Consider the following 6,000-nt stretch of genomic DNA (forward strand, 5'->3'; position numbering starts at 1 on the left):
TCGATATATATCTAACTTTATTCCTGCTTAAATGCACTTGTGTGGATGTTTGCTGTTCTGCTCCTCACTGGTGCTGGGCACATACACGCTCAGTAAATATCAACAATATGAGTGGTATGGTGGTCGCTGAAAACATGACGCTTAGTAATATCAGTGAAATTATAATTTTATAAAACATTTGCATATGGACCAGGTGTTGGAGGAATGTGTCCAAAATAGGAGGCTTTTTAAAAATAATTTGTTACTTTTCTGAACTTTTTATTTTTACATTTTAAAACTGTACACTGTTGTTGCTACAAGGTAATCTGAGAGCTGGGGGTAGCTGGGCTTTAAATTAGAAGTATTCAGATATAACAATCACAGCACAAGACAGGCTCTGTCCACCACTGGGCTTCAAGCATGTCTTAACATATCTGGCAAATTGCTGGGTTCTAGCTGCCAAGAGGTGATTTACATAAGAGGTTTAGCAAAAAGTCTGCAAAGACGTGTGGGTGCTGGGGAGGAGGAGGGTTTGGCCCAACTGCTTTTTTTTTTTTTTTTTTTGGATTTGGTTTTTTCGAGACAGGGTTTCTCTGTATAGCCCTGGATGTCCTGGAACTCACTCTGTAGACCAGGCTGGCCTCGAAATCAGAAATCTGCCTGCCTCTGCCTCCCAGAGTGCTGGGATTACAGGCATGCACCACCATCGCCCGACTCCAACTGCTTTTCAATTTCCACTACTACAATAGCAAAGCCAGAATTCCAGAATTACAGTTGGTCAGTGTGCATGCCATGCCAGCTATTAGCCTATTTTGGGTGCCACCTTTGTCTCTAGACAATGCCTACCTAACTTGCAAATCTATGCTCCAAGAAGCTTCATAGACTCAGACAGGAAATCATCAAAAACAGAAATAAAATATGTATTAAAAATCTCCATTATATAGCAGAACATACACAAAATGGAGACATGGGGACTTAGCTTCACTTGTGCAGGAAATATGACATTATTTCTGCTGTGTCAGTGGCTCCAGGAAACACAAACATTTTTATTCCTTAAGGGCAATGTGTTACACATAAATATGCCTAGCAGAAGGTTATGGTGACCTAGCTTAATGATGCCAGTTCAGTGATGGGTGCCAGAGACAACAGAGACCTTAGCAACAGATAGTCAGATGGCAAAATAAGACTTGTTTTATTCTATTCTCTGCATGTGTGCACACTAAACTTCTCCAGCTTCCAAAAACATATGAGAATACAGGTTGTCTCTGCTTCTGATCCATTTCACTTGATATAATATCCCATCCATTATAACATAAATGACAGGATTTCATCTTTTTATGGCTAAAGACTATTCCATTGCATGTGTGTGTCATATCACATTTTTCATCTTTAAATTTTGTTTATTCTTTGATAATTTTTACATCTATACAATGTATTCTGTTTGTTTTATTTAACCATCTCCATCAGACTCTCCTCCCCAGTCCAATTGAATCCATTCTTCTTTCCAAGAATCCTCCATTCCTTTCTTATCTTGCTGTTGTTTTTCTGTGACCTACCAGGCTAGTTGTAGGGTTTGGGCAGAGAGTAACTTATAGACTTGTTTTACATTTACTTGTTGATTGAGTGGTGTGTGTGTGTGTGTGTGTGTGTGTGTGTGTTTTGGCACATTTTCTCCTTTCATTGAATAGGTTCCAGGGGTTGATTATCAAGCCTATCGTGCCATCACCATTGAGGTGGGGATGACTCTTGTGTGATGTGTCATCAGTGAGTCCTTTTTATTCCATTTATCTCTGCTCAGACACTAAGCCATGGACCTTTTGCTATCTATCCTGGGTGTAAGGTATGCTGCTTCCGCATCTGATCAGCCTGTCTGAGTTGTTCTGGGGCTGGAAGCTGCAGTCTCTGGTTTAGCACCTCTTGGTGAGAACAGAGGGAGGCTGGGTAAAGAAGCCTTTTGTTCTGTCTCTGCAGGAGTTGCACAGCTCTGGATTAAAGTCTCGGGAGGGAAAGGGGAGAGAGCCTGTCTCTGTTCTCAACACTTATATGTCTTTCAGAGTGTGTTTTCACATGGTAAAAAGATCACTATGAGTTTGCACCATACATTCAGGTCATAAATAGAATAAGAGGTTTATAACAAAGAATCTACATGCATGTCTACTATGAGTAATTATCTGGCTAAATATTCATCATTTATTACTAGCTTACAGGTTCATAGAAAGTTAAAGATCATATCTAAGCTGTCCTTGAAGTTTTGTATAGATAACCCAGTCAATATCTTATCCCCTGCTTTTGCACCTGTGGTCCTGTGGTGTATATATTCTTTATGACCTTCAGTTAATGGTTTTTGTATCCCCTTGGAATGTGCCCTAGGTTTTAGAAGTCTGTTGTTATCTCAGAAGCAATTAAGCAGTTCTATTATAAAAGGGACTCAAATGTCTTTGTCTCCATTGCCATTCTGAACGATGGTGACCCTAGCATGCTAGATGTTTCTGCAGAATAAACGCTCTTTATTTTTGCATACTATCTGAGTCTGAGGTCTTTCTTCAGAGAATTTTGGACCCTTACAATCAGCAATGAAAAAGGGGTGTATGTTGTCATTCTCTATGTCTTGAAGAGCTATGACCAGATTTGTGATATTAAAAGGACTTGGTTACCCTGGGGAGCTGATAGCAAGGAAGACTCACAGTTTGAGTCTGGAATCAACCAGCCTCTGCCCCTGGGAAAGGAAGTAGTTCTGCTTGGAAGTCGGAGCCAGAAGATGATACTGAAGTCAGGCTGCCCTGGGTGGGTGGGAGCATACCAAATATCTGAGATAACTACAGTCTGACGGCATCAAGCCTGAAGTCAGCAGCTGGACTAAAACTCTGAAGCTCCAGTAAAGCCCTGGTTACCCAGGGTCTGATTCCTCTGGCTGGAACCATAGTGCTGAGAGGGTTTACGAAATACATGGTCTGAAGGTTTTGGTACTGTATTTGTTTTCCCAACACTCAGCATTCTAGAACATTTGCCTTGGCTGGAGCATTCCCCATCCCAGAGTATACAAAGAGAAGCATCTGGAGAACACCAGAGCACCTGCCCATCCCCTCAGACTACAACGCTAAGTACAGCCATCAAAGATTCTTGGTGAGCAAAGAAGGGGACTGTGGGGTGAAGGCAACTGTGCCTGACACCTGACAGCATCCATCCAACCAGACTCAGCACCAACCTAAATGGTAGAAAATCAGACTCTCCAAATCAGTTGAACCATTGACACCATCTACACTGGGCAGATCCCAATTTTGGAGGACCTAGAAAAAAAATAAGATTTCATCTCTTCTTGTTTCTTTATATTTTGTGATTTGTCTCCTTTTTAAAAAAAAACTGTGTTTTTAATGGTATTTAAGTTTCATTTTGTTTCAAAGCTGTTATGTTTTAATTCTCTATACATTTACTTACATTTATCTTAGTTTTTTGAATTATTTCTTTATTGGCAATCTTTTTTTAACCTCTTGCTTTTTATCTCTCCCATCTATCTCATAACATTTTTCTTCCCCCCCCCATTCTCTCTCTCTCTCCCCCCCCCTCTGTTGAGACTAAAGGTATGTGTTACTATGTCCCTCATACCTTCCCTTCCTGCAGCCCCTCCAAACTACCCCCACTCCAATTCCTTCCATGTAACCCCTCTCAAGTTGAGAACCTCTTTTTCTTGGTTATTGTTGGTGTGTGTGTGTGTGTGTGTGTGTTTAGTTACTGTTCTGTTGCTGTGAAGAGATATCATGACCAAGGCAATTTCTAAAAGAAAAAATTTAATTGAGAGTTTGGCTTGCCTCAAGTTTCAGAGGGTTTGTTTAGGACCATTGTGGCGGGGGGCATGGTGACAGGCAGGCATGGGGCTGGAGCAGTAGCTGAGAGCTGGCATCCTGATCTGCAGAAAGAGTGAAACAGTCAAATATCTGAGGTTGTGGGAGCCATTCTCACTCAAACCATTGGCTTCCACTCCCTAGCCCCCATTGTAGCTGTATCATAATAATGCAAAATATTTTCAGTCTAACTTCAAAAGTACCCATAGTTTTTCAGTCCCGATACTGTTTAAGAATTCAAAGTCTTTTTTAATAGGGTTATTTGGTTCTCTGGAGTCTAACTTCTTGAGTTCTTTGTATATATTGGATATTAGCCCTCTATCGGATATAGGATTGGTAAAGATCTTTTCCCAATCTGTTGGTTGCTGTTTTGTCGTATTGACAGTGTCCTTTGCCTTACAGAAGCTTTGTGATTTTATGAGGTCCCATTTGTCAATTCTTGATCTTAGAGCATAAGCTATTGTTGTTCTATTCAGGAAATTTTCCCCTGGGCCCATGTGCTCCAGGTTCTTCCCCACTTTCTCTTCTATTAGATTCAGTGTATCTGGTTTTATGTGGAGGTTCTTGATCCACTTGGACTTGAGCTTTGTACAGGAAGATAAGAATGGATCAATTTGCATCCTTCTACATGCTGACCTCCAGTTGACCCAGCACCATTTGTTGAAAATTCTGTCTTTTTTCCACTGGATGGTTTTAGCTCCTTTGTCAAAGATCAAGTGACCATAGGTGTGAGGGTTCATTTCTGGGTCTTCAATTCTATTCCATTGATCTACCTGCCTATCACTGTACCAATACTATGCAGTTTTTAACACTATTGCTCTGAAGTATACCTTGAGGTCAGGGATGGTGATTCTGCCAGAAGTTCTTTTATTGTTGAGAATAGTTTTTGCTATCCTCAGTTTTTCGTTATTCTAGATAAATTTGGAAATTGCTCTTTCTAACTCTATGAAGAATTGAATTGGAAAAATGGGGTATAGAGCTAAACAAAGAATTCTCAACTGAAGAATACTAGATGGCTGAAAAACACCTAAAGAAATGTTTAACATCCTTAATCATCAGGGAAATGCAAATCAAAACAACCCTGAGATTCCACCTCACACCAGTCAGAATGGCCAAGATCAAAAATTCAGGGGACAGCAAATGCTGGGGAGGATGTGGAGAAAGAGAAGCACTTTTCCATTGCTGGTGGGATTGCAAGCTGGTAAAACCACTCTGGAAATCAGTTTGGTGGTTCCTCAGAAAATTGAACATAGCACTACCTGAGGACCCAGCTATACCACTCCTGGGCATATACCCAGAAGATGCCCCAACATGTAATAAGGACAAATGCTCCACTATGTTCATAGCAGCCTTATTTATAATAGCCAGAAGCTAGGAAAAACCCAGATGTCCCTCAACAGAAGAATGGATACAGAAATGTGGTACATTTACACAATGGAGTACTACTCAGCTATTAAAAACAATGAATTCATGACCTTCTTAGGCAAATGGATAGAGCTAGAAAATATCATCCTGAGTGAGGTAACCCAATCACAAAAGAACATACCTGGTACACACTCACTGAGTGGATATTAGCCTAAAAGCTCGGAATACCCAAGATACAACTCACAGAGCACATGAAGCTCAAGAATAAGGAAGACCAAAGTGTGGATACTTTGATCCTTATTGGAAGGTGGATCAAATTACCATGACTCACAGCCAACCAATAGAATGAGCATAGGGGCCACAATGGAGCAGCTAGAGAAAGGACCTAAGGAGCTGAAGAGGTTTGCAGCCCTGCAGGAGTAACAATAATATGTAACAACCAGTACCCACCCTCCCAGAGCTCCCAGGGACTAAACCACCAACCAAAGAGTATACATGGAGGGACCCATGGCTCCAGCATAGCAGAGGATGGCCTCTTCAAACATCAATGAGAGGAGAGGCCATTGGTCCTGTGAAGGCTCCATTCCCCAGAATAGGGGAATACAAGTCAGGAAGTTGGGGGAGGGGCAAGCAGGGGGAGGGGGGATTAGATAGGGGGTTTTCAGAGGAGTAATGAGGAAAGGGAATACTAATTGAGATGTAAATAAAGAAAATATCTAATAAAAAACCCAACATAATAAAAAAAAGACAACATATCTGTTCTTGTACCATTACCATACTCTTTTTTTATTACTGTTGCTCTGCAGTACAACTTGAG

Source organism: Apodemus sylvaticus, chromosome 15 (assembly GCF_947179515.1).
Source record: "Apodemus sylvaticus chromosome 15, mApoSyl1.1, whole genome shotgun sequence".
In the NCBI taxonomy this organism is placed as follows: domain Eukaryota; kingdom Metazoa; phylum Chordata; class Mammalia; order Rodentia; family Muridae; genus Apodemus; species Apodemus sylvaticus.